General features: G+C 42.2%; 1 protein-coding gene across 1 annotated transcript in view; it reads right to left on the bottom strand.

Moving 5' to 3' along the window:
• The window catches only part of LOC135490671 (uncharacterized), a 78,556-nt gene extending 67,547 nt beyond the window's left edge, over positions 1–11,009 (bottom strand). The window contains exons 1-2 of the mRNA XM_064776001.1: positions 10,906–11,009; positions 1,519–1,636 (exon numbers count right to left, since the gene is read on the bottom strand). The gene's annotated coding sequence lies outside the window, so the exon portion shown is untranslated. The remainder of the gene's footprint in view (positions 1–1,518; positions 1,637–10,905) is intronic.
• Positions 11,010–17,587: the final 6,578 nt, after the last annotated feature.

The following is a 17,587-nucleotide window of genomic DNA, read 5'->3' as shown; positions in this document are numbered from 1 at the left end:
CGCACGCGAGGCATAATGGAGAATGGAATTTGGTTGGGCAAGGGCTCTCCCTCACCCGGGCCCTCACCCTCACCCTTGCCATTAATTCAGGGTCACAGGTCAGCTGACCTAGGGGGTCCTTTATACAAAGTCTCAAGTTCATAGCCTTAGGGGTTAACAAACGTTCCACAGTTACGCTCAAATGGCCAATTTACACCATTTGACCTCTGTGACCTTGACAAGTATGCAAATCAAAAACCCGTATCATATGTGATGTATCCTTGCTAAGAGTATCTATCATGAAATTTTTACTAAAAACTAATCAGTAATAAGCGAGATATGGCACTATTCAAATTTTTGGTTTTGGCCCCTGGTGGCCAAGTTAAGAATCAGACCGGACCAAAAATCAGTGTCACTGGTCATCTGACCTAGGGGGTCATGTGTACCAAGTTTAAAGTTCATAGCTTTAGTGGTTAAAAAACGTGCCATATTTACACACAAACGGCCAAATCACACCATTTGACCTCTGTGACCTTGAAAACTACGCCACATTGACCTGATTTTTGTCAACATGTAGAGCTACGTAACAGGTGTCTACATACCAAATTTAAGGACTATAGGACGAATAAAGACAAAACGTGCCACTATCGGTGAAATTTTAGAGTTTGACCTCTGTGACCTTGACCAGTAGTTCAAATCAAAAACCCGTAGGATATGTGATGTATCCTTGCTAGGGGTACGCACCATAAAAATTTTAGCAAAAACAAATCAGTAATAAACGATTTATCGCACTTTTTAAGTTTTTGGTTTTAGCCCCCTGGTGGCCAGGTGAAGAATCAGATCGGACCGAAATTCAGTAACAAAGGTCATCTGACCTAGGGGGTCATTTGCTCAAAGTTTAAAGTTCATAGCTTTAGGAGTTAAGAAACGTGCCACTGTTTCTGAAATAGGATACGACGACGGACGACGGACACTGCGGTATTACATAAGACTCCCCTACGGTTAGCCAAAAAAAAAGTGAAAGCTTGGTACCCTCCACCCAGCGTGCTCTGTGCCCGACACCTCCCAAAATGAAAATAACATGCAAAACAATCAACACTCTCATTACTATTCACAATTGATGATTGTTAGGAAACATATCTAGCCCAAAAAAGTAGAAAAATTTGAAATTATTTGAAATTTTTTGAAAATTTCAATTTTTGGCATTTTCACTTAAAAGCCCTGTAGGACAGGGGGGGGGGTTAAATTTGAGAATTTTCTTTTTTTCCACATTTTCCAATTTCCATGATATGTCCACACATTCTCAACACATTTCAGCCAATTCAAACGGTTTTTGTGGATTTCAGAGCTCATTTACTATTTTTGACCTGTAACCCAAAACCCTCTAATGAAGAGGGATAATCTTGAGATATCAATGAAATATGCCTTTTCCCAAGCATTTGAGATGTCTTGACTAACATAACCAAGTTTCATCAAAAATGAACTTGATTTGAGCGAGCTATTAACGTTTTAAAATTTTGTCCGATACGGACAACCTACCTTATATTTCGTCTTCAAATTGTTTACAGACTGTCTTCAAGTTAAGCTCATTAACTCGTAGAATTCTTAATCGAATGGTACCAAATCTTCGACAAATCACCAGTGGTCTACAGTCAATCTGAAATAGGAATTTGAAACAATTTTAATTCATGAGAAATATTCAAAAATTTCAATTTTTGGGAAAAAAGTTGTCTTTTTAAAGGATGTTCCAAGGTTGTGACAGTGGTATCATGCTGAAAATGTCAAAATTTCAAATCGAACAATATTAACTTTGTCTGAAATTTGAAAAACAACAAATATATGATGCATTATAAGCATGGAAAGCTTGTTAGTAAGGTGTAAAATGAGAAAAAGATTAACCCATATGTTATCTCCCTGTCTGTCACATCCAAGTCTGACACTTCCACAACAGCAACCATTGTCATCGCTATTGTCCAATCAACATCCACCCTTTTGTAATCTCTTGTCCTTTCTTGTGTATTTTCAGTCTGTTGAAGGAAGCATCCCGAAATAGACATCTCCTAGGAGTACGATTTTAAGCAAAGAAAGACAAGTTACGAAAAGACAAGACAAGATGAGGACAAAGGCGAGGAGATTGATAGGAAAACGGGGTTCTCCGAGGCACGCTAGGGCATCGAATGAAGCAACGAGAACAATGTTCAAGAGCGGACACGTGCGGAGTTGAGGTGTCGAGGTGGTGAGCGACGACGAACGAGAAGTAGGCCTACAACCCGCATGCAGACGACTCACGCCCCAGGAGTACGGACAGGTCACAACGATGGGACACGACGGCAAAAGACACATACCGGATATTAATAACCGTACTGCCAAGAATGTCAACTTACTACGGGTCAACATGACAGAAGACACTGATGATGAGATGGAGATACCAGATGAGACCATGGAGCATGATCACGAGAGTTTCGTTGTTCAGACAACCAAACTGATGGATGTGCTCAACGACGTTAACAGGGCCCATAGAGAATATCACGTGAACTGTCAGCCGATATTCAAATATGGAGAGGTACGTAAGCAGGGGGTGTGTTGTTCAGTCACTGTGGTGTGTAAAAACTGTGGTTTTGATTCGAAATTGTATAAACTTTTTGAGGACATAGACACTGGCAAGCGCGGACGAAAAGCCGCTCTTCCAAATGTTGCATTACAGATTGCGTTGCAGGACACAATGATTGGCAACGAGAGTATGAGTTACATACTGAGCATGATGGGAATCCCACCCCCCCTGTAGGAGTATCATGCAAAAGCAGGCAAATAAAGTTGGTGAAGAAACAGTTAAAATGAATGTGGCCGATATGGCAGACATACGCGAGAACTTGAAAAGGATACTGCGCCTAAGAAATCAGGACGACACAGGAATCAATGTCCAAGCTGATGGACGCTATAATAGTTTACACCTCACTTCGAGGAACAAGATGGGCCGTTGTGCGAGCACAATGACTGGATTATGTGTCGAAAATGTGACAGATGAACACAAAATCATTGACATTGAGGTTAAAACAAAACTCTGCTGGATAGGGGCTGCAATGCGGGCGAAAGGTTTTGAAGTTAAATGTGGTGCCACTGGCACAAACGTTGACGAACGACACTCGAAGTGCACGGCTAACTTTCCTGAGGCAGATGCATTCAGAGAATATGATCTTGGGGTTGCATTTGCCGAGACTTTTGAGAAACAGGGCCTACATGTAGAACATTTGACTACAGATGGTGATTCCAGTTCATTCAAAGGGTTAACTGATGCAACAAAAAAGCTCTTCGGCGGCTTATTCACGGTGAAGCATCAACTTGACTCTATACATTTGCATCAAGCCCAGACGCGTGCAGGACATAGAGCTGAATTCAGTAAAGGTATGTTCCCGGGACGTACTGCAGAGGAGAGAACACTGTTAACAAGAGGCCCAAGGGCCTGGCGCTCAGCTGAGTTAATATCATTAATATCTTCCCGGTGTTTAGTTCATTATGCATGAAAATGGCATGCTCCATGGTATTTGATATCCTTTTGCGTTCACTACGGTACCAATGTTTTTGGTTGACATAATTATGCCACTGTTCATTCCTCAATCCTGACCATAATTCGGGTGAAATCATCGTATGAAAATATTTACCGAAACATGAAGTTTATGCTATGAATGAGGATACTCATTGTCATAGCCTCGTTTACAAGTACGAAGTATTTTCCCGCGAATATTAAAAACTGCTTGGCTCCTTGCCAGTTAAATAACATGTGACTATACACAAAATAGAAAACTTTGATGGAAATTGTAAATCATTTTTTTATCTATCAGGGGAAACAAGCTGATGATGATCAAATAAATCATTCATGAGAAATCGTTTTGTTGCTGAAGCTTGCATGACAAAGTTAATGCTAAACCTTTTCTTGTGCTCTACTGCGCCACCGTAGTTTTCTATTTAGACCAGCGATGACGTCATTTCTGGTGATTCCCTACGTTGTCCAATGAGCGCTTTTTAAAATGTGCCATTTGGTATTGTACAGTATGCAATGTATTTTTTCAGCGCTGCCAGTTGCCGAACAGAATGCCGTAGTTCCCTCAATTTCCAATCAATTTTTATGGGAGTGACATTATTGTATTGCTGAGAATGTCTACTTTTTACTCATGAAAGAATCGTAGAACTAAAATTTAATAGGCGAACAGAATCATGCCGATTCACTGCACATACTGTGGGAATTCTCCACTTCAAAATACATCGGCGATGTCATCGCGAACAGAGCATGCACTTCCGATATCGTTTTCACAGAAATGTGGCCAAATTTTCAAGAACTAATTTCTGAAAGTAGTCCCTGAAGACCTTATGACTACCACTGAAACAAACTGGTGATAATATCCCCTCCCAGACTACTTTTTATGCAGAAAATTGGGTACTTGAGTGTCATTGAGCTCCAAGATTATTGCACATGACGTAAACAACATGCCGCCATTTTGTCTCCGCTTCGGTATTTCGTACGCCGCTTATAATGCACCTTCTCAATTAAAACCAACATAATAAGGCCTTACATCGTTGATTGAATAGGAACACCACACAAAACACAATAAAGTGGGGGTACAATCGATTACGAAGCTGAAGTGAACAGTAATTTATTCCTGGAGCTACTGCTTTTGTTGTGTTGCTGCCATGTTTTGAGAACTGGCAAATAGGAGACTTCATTGATGGCTGACGTCATCGGGCGGGAATTTGAATCGGCAGAAATAATTAAAAGGCAGGTAGCGCCCTCTCCTGTTAAAATTTTGAACTTTTTCTCAATAAAATAGATTTTAAAGAATTTTATCTTAATATTAGAGCATATTTCGACTCATTCTGCTGCTCCTAGGCCGATATAGGCCAGTTTCCTTCATGCACTCTCGCTCGCAGGAAGTAGGTCGAATGGCGACAAATTTTGTTTTGAAAGTAGAGTTTGACCAGAAGTATCCAGAAATGCAAAATTGAAGTCTCTAGGTCTTACGGTTACAAAATGTGCACCATGGGTTTAACGGACGGATGGATGGATGGATGGATGGACAGACGGACGCCACTGAACAATTTATTTGACAAGCTCGGCTGACTTAGTCAGCCGAGCTAAAAACAACGTTTCTGAATGATCTTAGGGTAAGGTCATCCAAGATTTTGCAATCTCTATTCAAGAGCTGCAACGGTGATCTCGACAGGATCATGGGATACCTGTATGACACTGTTGCCTGTGTTGTGAACTGTTATGGTGGTGACTGCACTGGTTGTCCACAGAACGAATTCTCACTGTGCTCAGGCACAACTGGTTCTTGGTGGCACAAATCAACACGATGGTCATCTTACGGTGAGATTCCCAAGTTTAAAATGACAGTGATTGACAAGAACTTGGTACATCTTGTTTTGGAGGTATGCCTTAGTAAAGGAGCGTTGCAACAGCTGAGTCTTGGCGTGACAACCCAGGGGGTTGAGTCCAAGAATCGAGGTCTGTCGGCCAGCGATCCTAAGATTGTGACCAGGAGCAGGAACTCAACCCCTCGTATCCATTCAGCAGCCCACAGAATGAACCATAACATAGCCGAGAGCGGGCGACGGAAACTAAAGTGGTTCAACATCGAAGTCGATACTTGTTGCCGCCCAATGAAAGCGCTCGACAGAATTGCAATGAACAGGCAGTACACAGTCAGGTACCAACGGAGTGCTAGACACCAGAAGTTGGCTGGTGTTTTGAAAAACATCAGGGCAACAGATTACTTCACGAAAAAGAAAAATGAAATGGCCAGGGCCATTGTGCTCACCTCATGTGGAGGAAAGATGGATAAAGAGCATGGTATTGTGTCATGTAGTGTTAGGTTTGATGTAGGTCCAAGCAATTACAATTTCCCCAAAATGGCCAATTTACAGTACATTCGACCTCTGTGACCTTGAAAAGTAGGTCAAATCAAAGAAGACCCGGGTGACACATTGAATGGTTGTTAGAATTAGATGTACCTATGATATAAAATTGGTGCCCATCGGGCAAGTCATAACTAGGAATAATGGCATTTTGAAGAATTTAGGATTTGGCCCCCTCCCTGGAGGCCAAACGGCAAATCAGATCGCACCAAACTTTGGTACCTGAGATCACCTGACCAAGGGGTACATGTGTACTTAATTTGTGATCAATAGTCATTGGAGTTAAGAAACGTGCCATAGTTACGGCCTGACGGCGAATTTACGCCATTTGACCTCTGTGACCTTGACAAGAAGGTCAAATTAAAAAACTGTGTGACATATACTGTATGGTGGTTAGATGTACCCATGATATCAAATTGGTGGCAATCGGGCAAGAAGTTAAGGAATAATCACATTTTTAAGGTTTTTGGATTTTGCCCCCTGGTGGTCAAGTGGTGAATCATATTGGACCAAACTTTGGTCCCTGAGATCACCTGACTAAGGGGTAAATGTGTACCAAATTTGGTATCAATAGTCATTGCAGTTTAGAAACGTGCCATCGTTACATCCTAACGGCCAATTTACACCATTTGACCTCTGTGACCTTGAAAAGGAGGTCAAATCAAAAACCCGGAGGATATATGATGCACCTTTGCTAGAAGTACCTACCATATTTTTTTCAAAATTTCCCGACTACTATTTAGGGAGATATTGCATATTTTCACTTTTAACGTTTGGCCCCCTGGTGGCCAAACCATGAAACGAATCGGACCGAAACTTGGTCTCCTAGGTGTCATTACATAAGGGTACATGTGTACCAAGTTTCAACTCAATAGCTCCAACAGTTACGAAACGTGCCCTGCTAACGGACGACGGACGACGACGGACAACGGACGACGACGACGGACGACGGACGCCACGGTATGGGATAAGCTCACCTCTGCTAAGAGGTGAGCTAACAAAACCAGGGGTGGTGGACTACAAGAAACATGTGATGATAACAATGCCGGACTTGCGAAGGAAGGCTGTCAAGAAGGCTGTTACACGACGAGACAGACCGCCTGTACCAGAGTGGAAATGTCTCGACCCAAACAGCAGAAACTATGACCACTCCTACTTTCGGCGATCCTTCAAGATCCAACCAGCCACCAAGACATCCAAGAGGTTGCCATCACGGTAAGAAAACTTTCAAATGTCAATTCAATATAATGATATTTTCTTTCAACTTCAACATATAGCTTACCAGGAAAAATGCATTTAGGGCGGTTGCCATGGCCTGCACAGACTTTCTTGGCATTGCACCTTTTTCTACTTTGATTGACCCTTCCTCTTTCTATTGTCAGGTGCTCGACTTTCACGCACAGAGGATTATGACAAAGATGACTTATATGATAACCTGCGCCAGTTTTGAACTTCAATTCATCATGGTCACACAAAAACATTGCACGGTGTGCAGTCATTGTGACCGGCTTATCCAAAAAACTTACTTTAACAAACCCGTATGTTACCCCCCTCTTTTTTGTTTAGCCCCCTCCCAATTCAAACAAAAACCATCACTAATAGTCTTTGCTAACATTCTCGCTCGTAATTCAGATACTTTTCTCTTGAATTCACCTGCTGAAATAAAAAAATTAGTGAAAGCTTGGTACCCTCCACCCAGCGTGCTCTGTGCCCGACACCTCCCAAAATGAAAATAACATGCAAAACAATCAACACTCTCATTACTATTCACAATTGATGATTGTTATGAAACATATCTAGCCCAAAAAAGTAGAAAAATTTGAAATTATTTGAAATTTTTTGAAAATTTCAATTTTTGGCATTTTCACTTAAAAGCCCTGTAGGACAGGGGGGGGGTTAAATTTGAGAATTTTCTTTTTTTCCACATTTTCCAATTTCCATGATATGTCCACACATTCTCAACACATTTCAGCCAATTCAAACGGTTTTTGTGGATTTCAGAGCTCATTTACTATTTTTGACCTGTAACCCAAAACCCTCTAAATAGAGACAAGACCACAATTGATTTTCCAAGCCATTTCCAGCTATTTCAAATGCCCGCCATCAAAGAATGCGTGGAGCTGTGAAACTGAAATTCGGATATGATATACGGCTTATTCTTGCGAGTAACTGGTGCGATTTAAATTGGTGATTGACCACGGAAATTTTTTTTTAAATTGACAAGTTTGACACAAGTGGACATTTTTACCCATTTCGGCCATTTTCACTCCAAATTTGAACCACCCCCCTATGGCCAGGTTGCCAAAATTCAAAATTATTTTTTTTACCAAACAATTTATTTATATCTGTAGACTTGCCACAGCAAATATTTTTTCAATACCTCTCCAAATATGTACTTGAGAGTAAAAAACATGCACTCGTCTAATAGATAGGCCTGGACCCTCCAACCTATCAATATTCATTAGTGGTCTTGTCTCATACCGCCGGCGGGCATCTACGCTGGGAAAAGTTTCCCCGGCATTCAAATGTGAATAACAGACTGATAAAATGAATCAAAGTGAGCATGCCTGGTATCAATGGAAAGGGAATTTCATCAGAAACGCAACTAAATTGGTCTTGAAACAATTCCAACCTGCTAAAGGCACGAATTAAGTGATTGAAATTAGAAGTTAAAAAATAAAAAATGTTGATGCCGGCCGAAAAAGTGATACGGGGGATGATAAACTAACATTTTTTTTGATAGGGCCTAACAGAAAGTGAAGTATCTCATTGTACTTTAATTGCGTAACATTTCGTGGGTGCCAGCCGGAAAGATTACCTCCGATCCCCAGTTCAAAAATCTACAAAACTAGAGAGTTGGCATAATTTTAACAACTTGGCAAAACTGAGAACCCCCCACCCCCGCATGGTGCTTAGACACCCGTTAACCTCCTCTGTACAGCAGGAAGTTGCAATTTATCAATAAAACAGATTTAAGCTCCTATATAAACAAGCTCTTTGATGCTTTGTACTCAGATTCTGTTCAGAACAATTAACACTGGTTAAGCTATTCCAAGAAAATAAGGATCTCGGGGGGGGGGGGGGGTAAGGATGTAATACAAAAGCTAAAATACCTTAATTATTCCTCTCTGGGGTATTTGGTGATAATATAGCCTAGCTTTCAAAAGGGTAGGGTGAATGAAAAAAGAACAATCTTATAACTTCTTGGGCAGGTCCTATGAAATCCAGTTTTAGATGATACCCCTGAGATAATTAATGAACGATAGGCTCGAAATTCCTCACAGTGCAGTGCATTTGGCATTGCAATTTGCCCAATAGCCTTGGTTTTGTAGGTGGGGGTCTTGGTTTTGTAGATCTTGGTTTTGTAGGTGGGGAGTCTTGGTTTTGTAGGTCTCGGTTCTTGGTTTTGTAGACACCCTAGTTCCAACAGTAACTGTTCTATTCTTAGTCATCTCTGAATATTTGAAAAATCATTATTTTGGCTTGTGTGAATTATGTGACTACAATGGCTTATATTCCTTAATTTATAAACATGCTATTGGGTGCAAAGGAATATGCGAATTAGCTGTCAAGAGTAATTGATATGTTTTCGGCATTGCCCCTACTTGCAGGGGCAACGATACGTACTGTGTCTTCTTCAGATATGAAAAGAACATTCAACAGACCTTAGAGTTTAGTTACTCTAAGGACAGACCTGTGTTTACAAAGCTTCTATCGCCTTGCCTTTTGCGGATGTCGTCAACATTTTTTAAGCATGCAGTTAGTTCTATTACTCCTTCGTCAATTGAAGGTAGGGAAATATGCGGATGGGTTATACACCAAGAATAATATTCTTTGATTAAAAGTGTTGCATCTACAACATCTAGGTTTTTAATATTAGACTTCGTAAAACGAGAGGGCCTCTATAATTGAGGTCCAGCATAGCTATAGCCTAGACAGTGGGTTTACCAGTCATACCAGGCTGATATGAGTAACAAAGGATTACATAATGACAGGTGGAGAACAACGGGGATAACAAAAAGAAAAGTCTTTATCGCAAGCGCACCCAGGCCCAGGCGCATGACTAGCAATTAACTAATCTCCGCAGAAAGGAAGGTGTGAAATGAAACCACCAAAAGTGTTATCACTGTCTGGATGAAAAAAACGAATGATGTACAAGCAAGGCCTGCAGTCTGCCATACATTCCGCAGTACAGTGATATGGCAATAGCCTAGTTACTCTAAGCAGAGTCTCTCTTTTCTATGGTCTTTGCTCTAAGTCTAACTTTGAACTGTTGATAGGTTGTCGCGAGTGGTTTGCTTAGTCTAGGTTCGTGCCCGGGTTCGTTTCACCTGAAAATGGCCAATTAATCACCCTATAATGGGCCTGCCTTAAATGTATATTCATCAAGAATCATACGCAGGTACATCTACCGACTTAATTTGAGTGCGTAGTTTTCCCCATTATATCCCCTTTGACAGACTCCATGCTTACACTGGACGCCAACTTCGGCGGCAAGACGCGTCAGACTGAACGCGACTGAACGCCAGAGTTGGCTGCAGTGGATCGCGCTCATAGCACACTAATCAGAATTGGCGTCCAGTAGCGTCTTTTCCGCCACTTTAACCCACCCTAGGCCATGCAGCGCGACCCTCCCGTTGCATCCCTGGATTGCATCTAACTAGAGCTTTATTATACTTCGACTGTGACGCCTTTTGGCGTCAGCTTCAGTCGGAATTTGGCATCTTCACTGACTTCACTCTGGTTATCATCGGGACTGACGACGCACGCGAGGCATAATGGAGAATGGAATTTGGTTGGGCAAGGGCTCTCCCTCACCCGGGCCCTCACCCTCACCCTTGCCATTAATCATTCATGTTGATATTTGAATTGAAAAAATGCACTGAAAAGCATGATTGTACATTGACATTTTCAAGGATATTATTATTTCTGACATTGTTTGCTGGACTGTGATTTACATGGATATTTAACAGTAAATATTTACGCAAACTACTATAGTTATAGAATCGTGCTCACCAATTGGAACCGGGTGCGGCTGTGACACTGCTGGTCGTGGCTGTGAGAGCGACACAAGTGCTGGTTCTTGGGGAGGTGCAGCGGTCGGCAAAGCCAAAGGCATGCGCCCATTATCAACAGTTAAATCCAGAGGCATATCCATTTCAAACGCTTTCCTCCTTTCTTCCTCCAAGGTTCTTCCTCAAAGAAAAATGAGAAGTGATCCCAATCCCCTACACGTGACTATAGATACAGAATCTTCAAACAATGGCGTGGATTGACGAGCAGCAGCCAATCAATTTGTAAGGAGGATTTCAATTGGCCAGAGTAATTGGTGGGCGGGACTAGCCAATATAATTGCGCTTGTAATATCGTCATGTCGAAAATAACGCTCAAAATACCCGACATGACAATTAATAACGACATGTCGTTATTAATATTGTCATGTCGGAAATAATAATAAAATAACGACATGACGAAATTAATAACGACATGTCGTAATTGATAATATCGACATGTCGTAAATAATATCGTCATGTCGTTATTATAGAGATATGATCGCTTTGGAGCGCCATAGATATGATCGCTTTGGAGCGCCATACATTGACACTGTCAAGTTTGTGATGCAGATTTGAGACTATACAGTATAGGCGTTCAGGCTACAGGCTACATCATGTCTGTGTTAAGCCTAGTTCATACTCCGACGCACGACCGCCGGCGACCGACGCACGATCAAATTCTCGACGCCGACGTCGTGGCAGGCGGTATTTGCACCACGCCACCACGGGCACCACGCGACCACCACGCCACCACGCGAACAGGCGGAGCGATCATAATGACGATATCAAAACAGACCATCAGACCACAGACACTTGAGAGTTGTGGTTACACCTACCAATTATAGATGGCATGTTGGTATACTGCGTTGTTGCCTCGCGGGATTTACGAGTATTTATTACTTGTTAATGGCATTCGCAAAAAGCAGGGCTATTATTAAGCCGCTATACATCCGTGTCCAACCGTTTGTCATGAGAGTTCTTATCACACCATTATTGTTATCGCAATACTGTCACTGCGGAGAAAGTATAGATCGGAGACCTATTATTGCGAATTCGTGTTGTACAGAGACTGTGCATGCACTTGAGGGAGTGTGTTCATCCAGATAGGCCTGTTTGAAGAAGAGGAATCGGCTCAAAACAGTTTAAACAATGAGTGCGCACACTCAGAACACGTCACTCGTCAGAAGGCCTTAGCTGACTTTGGACAATGCCTGGAGACACCACGATCTGGTCAGCACCAAAACAAACTTCTTCGAATTCGTCTATTTATAGGACCTTTGCATCATTGCCAGATATGCCGGTGTAACACCGGTGTAATGTTTTTGAGTGTTTCTGTTTTTGAGTGTTTCCCCTCATTGTTTGGGAACGCTCAAAAATAGATTGACGAGTTTTTCTGTGTATCCCCCCTATTGAAAAGTCGTGGTCTCTCTAGCTGCCTATTGTTTGGAAACACTGACACATGGGAAACAACCACAGATGTTACACCGGCACCACTTAGGGTCGCCAAAACAAATCATGTTTACAATAGATCTTCACAGAAAAGGATGCACCTTGGCTCGAGACCACATTCGAAAGTCGGTCAGCCGGTAGCATATGTGTGCACAGCATGATGCACTGTCAAGATGTTTTACCAAATACAATTTTTTAAAGGATAATTGATTGACGGGACGCAATAGCATCGGCCAGCATCACCATGGCAATGACGGCATGAAAGAGGCTCGGCACCTTCAGCACATATCGTTTAAGATATGTTTCAAATCAGTTGCAAAAAAAATTTCTACCACTTACATGTATTTCTTTTTGTTTTGTAGATTATGATTGCATTGGGTTACCAAATCTTGGTAACTCATGTTTTTTAAATGTCGCATTGCAGGCCCTCCGTGCCACCCGGCAGGCGGTATTTGCACCACGCCACCACGGGCACCACGCGACCACCACGCCACCACGCGAACAGGCGGAGCGATCATAATGACGATATCAAAACAGACCATCAGACCACAGACACTTGAGAGTTGTGGTTACACCTACCAATTATAGATGGCATGTTGGTATACTGCGTTGTTGCCTGACGGGATTTACGAGTATTTATTACTTGTTAATGGCAATCGCAAAAAGCAGGGCTATTATTAAGCCGCTATACATCCGTGTCCAACCGTTTGTCATGAGAGATCTTATCACACCATTATTGTTGTCACAATACTGTCACTGCGGAGAAAGTATAGATCGCCGGAGACCTATTATTGCGAATTCGTGTTGTACAGAGACTTGTCCCCGGTAAAGGTCCTGTACGGCATGTACGCTTATGCATTGAAGGCCTATTTGGTACACTGATGTGAAAGTAAATATTGTGACCTGTTTTAAAGGTCCCGCCCTATTGTTCGACAATGATTCAGTGATTTCAAATACCTGACGGGCTCATCTTGCCTATAGGTGTATTGTCTCATGTGTGAATAGTTTCGACGTCCTGTGAGAGGTGAGAGACCCCTATTGGCTACTTCGTGTAACTTTATTTTGCCTACATAGCTGCTGCCTATAGCGTCCCTTTAAACACTATGATGAAGACTGTGACACTGGTGTGAAAGTAAATATAGTCCACTATTTAAAAGTCCTGTTCTATTGTATGTTGAAACTATGCACACGTGTTCGAGTGAGTGATAAATCTAATTCCCCCCCCCCCCCCCCCCCAACCCACCCCACCCAAACGAACGGCCACCCCTTTAAAGGGAGACTATATAACCCACTCGTACTCGTATGGTTTTTGCAGGTCAGTCGTCACGTCTAGTTACTCAACGGTAATTCAGTACGTACTTCCGTAGTTGGCGTACGCCTTTATTCCAATAATCCCAAGAACGGGCATCAGAGAAGCTGGGATAGCAGCCAACGCCATCTATAATTGTTCCAAGAAACCATGATCCAATGAATCGACCGCTATTTTGATATCGTCATATTGATCGCTCCGCCTGTTCGCGTGGTGGCGTGGTGGTCGCGTGGTGCCCGTGGTGGCGTGGTGCAAATACCGCCTGCCGTGCCACCCCTGGGGTTTTTAATGCCACTCGTGCCCACACTCAGTGTTTTGATTGAAGAGTGTAAAATCCGTAAGTATCCAATGTTTTCATGGTCCTTTTGTGTACTGTACTCCCTGTGTCTTTTACAGAAAACATTAAAGGCAAAGCACAATGTAAAAAAACCCGATTTTTCCATACTCATATGTAAACATGTGATTAATAAAAACATTCAAAAGCGTATTTTATCTTTTACACTCATTCACTGTTATATTAGAGCCACATTTGCAACTGGCTATACAGGCCTGAAATCATCGTCTGCTACATAAATGCGCCGCCATGTTGATGACGTATTACCGTGTACAAAATACAAATCAACCACTCGACAGTCAACTTTGGCCGGTATTAAATTAATTTACTTTCAGCATCCCATAGACAGTCACATGACAGTAATGTGACTGTTGGTGTAGCAAACAATTAGGTGAAAAATAAAGCTACCAATGGCAATGCAAAGCTGAACATGTAAAAGTATCATCATCTCTAAAATGCGCAATCGGCAAAAAGCGCACGCTCACCCTTGCGCGATCTCGAGATTGCCGCGCAATTAAACGGTCCTAAAGATTAGCGCGGAACATATCCTCTTCGCGCTCAGGTAGACCGCTTTATAGCTCCATCATATCCATTGACAGTGCATGTTGTGTACATTTCGCCCGTGTTTCTTCTCGCTGATTTTGACTATAATACTTCCTATGTTTGACAAATAATTTGACCGCACGATGGAGGCAAAATGCCTAGAAAGGATGGAGGTAATCGCTGTGCAGCTTGGAACTGTAATAAATCCAAACTCAGGGATAGCATCGGTGTCTTTGAGTTCCCCAACGGGATAAGTCACCGGATCGCTTCAGATTTTGGTGTTCACTGGTTGCTAGGACGCGAGCGGATTTTGTTTTTGCTGCCGGGACTTCACGTCTTTGTGCCGATCACTCTTCAAACCTCGGTCAAATACGGTTTTTGGAAGCAAACGATCCAGAGAGGGCAAAGAAGACGAGATGGTGTTTGGTTGATCATGCCCGGCCTAATCCTGACCTGATGCCACGCAGACCATTGCATGGTTCCTCTCATGTATCGCCTGCAGTGACAGTGACACTGACAGCCGCATGCTCCACTGCGACACCAACAAACATACCGGCCTCTCAAACACCGAAGATAAGGTCAGCTGTAGCAAAAAGGGAGCAAATAAGGGTATGTTCCATACTACATGTACTATACGTTGTGTAAATGAAATGATGAATTGAGGGAAAAAAATTAAGCTTTATGTAACCATGGTAACAAAACGTTAGGCTATTAGTACTCCGAGTATAGTGATGGTAACTGATAGCAGGGTTTTAAATAGGGACTAGGGTAGCATATTAATGTAACCCCAGTTTAATTGTAGCCCCTGCCTGTGTCGGTGCTATTGCTACTGATTGACATCCCTGAAGTGCACTGGTATTGGTATAGTGGTATGGTAGGCCTGCTTGAGATTTTTGGTCCACTACTCAATAAAAAGACTAATATCATAATCATACCAGGGCTGCAAGCAAAAGAAATATTCATACATACAACACTTGACATTTCAGGACCTTGATGATGCACTGGCAGCTGTAGCAGCAGACACCCCACCAGATATGACAGAAATGCCCGAGGTGACAGAACTTCCAACAAGCCGGACTGTGGAGGTGCAGACCAATTTTCGGAAGTATCATCGGTCCATAAGGGTCCAGGTGGGAACCACCTCAGTCACAATTGGTGAGTTCAATAACACAATGAATATAATGCCATTGTCATGATTTTGCACAGTAAATTATCCCTATAATTTGTCATGTTTGTTTTGGGTGTCTATAAAACTAAGACGCAAGTTCTGTTCCTATTTACAGGCACTCGAACTGACCCACTGCCAGCATGCTCATGCTCTGCCCCTCTTTCTCAATTCAGCGTGAAAAGTACATATATTTAAAAAATGGAAATCATCATCTCTTTCATTCAGGTCACAGAATATACAATCAAAGACTTCACCACCATATCTATCAATATCTATCTGATCGACACTGATTCAGACTATGAACCAGATAGCTGCGACAGGGATGATGAAACAACTTTTTCTGATGACGCTAATGAGACAGAGTTAGTATATTACTAGCATATTTTCTTCATGCCTGTACTTGTATTCTAGCTTGTAAGTAATGGGGCCAACATTTTCTTGTTTTTATGTTTTCAATTATTACAATTTCAGAAAAGATCCTATAGCAGAGAAGAATTACATCGTCGTCCATTCCTGCTTCATGAACCTGTTCGCCACATGCCCTGTTTGCAGTACCGAGTCGACTCGAACCATCAAGAAGATTGGCACCTTCATATCTGTCTCCCAGAGATGTGTCAACAAACATTGTATATTTGAAAGGCAAGTCTAATACAACCACATTGAACTTTGAAGTTTGTTATGTAGGCCTACCCAAACTAATTGGACTTAGAGTTATTACATGTCTTATTAAACAAAAACATATTTCTATCATTACAGAACTTGGAACAGTCAACCAATGTACAACAATAGGATCCCAGCAGGGAATGTTCTCCTATCAAGCGCCATTTTATTTTCTGGGGCAATTCCATCCAAAATCCTGCAGGTGATGAGAATCCTTGGTTGCCAGTCCATCCATAGGAACACTTTTTTCGTACATCAGTCACGGTTCCTCTGGCCAGCTGTTCAGGATGCATGGAGACAAGAGCAGAGAGAAATCTTGGATGCTGTGAAGGAAGCAGATTATCCCTTGGTGGTTGGAGTCGATGGGCGTTCTGATACACCGTGGCATTCTGCAAAGTATGGCTGCTATACACTCATGGATCTGGAGACGAAGAAAATCCTGGACATCGAACTTGTTCAGGTCAGTATTGCAATACATGAATATTCAATTGTTTTGTATTTGAGCACCTGGCAAATGCTGGCTATCATCTACATGTATCATTAATACACCTCATTACATGTATATCTCATTCTAGTCTACTGAGGTGAAATCATCAGTTCACATGGAAAAAGAGGGTCTAATTCGATGCACCAAAGTTCTGCAAGAGGAAGGGATTGTTATGTACAGCATCATTACAGATCGCCACGTTATGATTGCGAAATGGCTGCGCGAGAACCTTCCTGATACGAAACACTTCTTTGATGTGTGGCACCTTGCCAAGAGTGAGTCGATTATAGGCATACAGGCATGCCCCCAACGAACCCCTGCATGACTGCATGCTTTTCATCATGGCATGTTTTCTATGGCCACCGGGCCTACTAATCCAATAACCCATTCATTGATGCAAAAATATTTTTTATCATAAGGTGTGTTTTTTCCTTTTTTTATATTTCCAGATCTGAAGAAGAAAATCCTCAAGATTTCAAAGGAAAAGGACTGCCAACTAGCAGCAGACTGGTGCTAGTCCATGATGAATCATGTGTATTTCATTGCATCAAAAACACCGGAAGGGGACAGCGCGCTACTCAAGGCAAAGTGGTTGTCTCTGGTTGACCACATGCACAATGTCCATACAGGCCATGGAGAATTATTCCCCAAATGTGCTCACAAAAGAATAAAGAAAAATGCAAGGAGAAACAAG

Source organism: Lineus longissimus, chromosome 7 (genome assembly GCF_910592395.1).
Source record: "Lineus longissimus chromosome 7, tnLinLong1.2, whole genome shotgun sequence".
NCBI classification, from domain to species: domain Eukaryota; kingdom Metazoa; phylum Nemertea; class Pilidiophora; order Heteronemertea; family Lineidae; genus Lineus; species Lineus longissimus.
The sequence above is the reverse complement of the archived record's forward strand: the minus strand, read 5'-3'. Positions and strand labels throughout refer to the sequence as shown.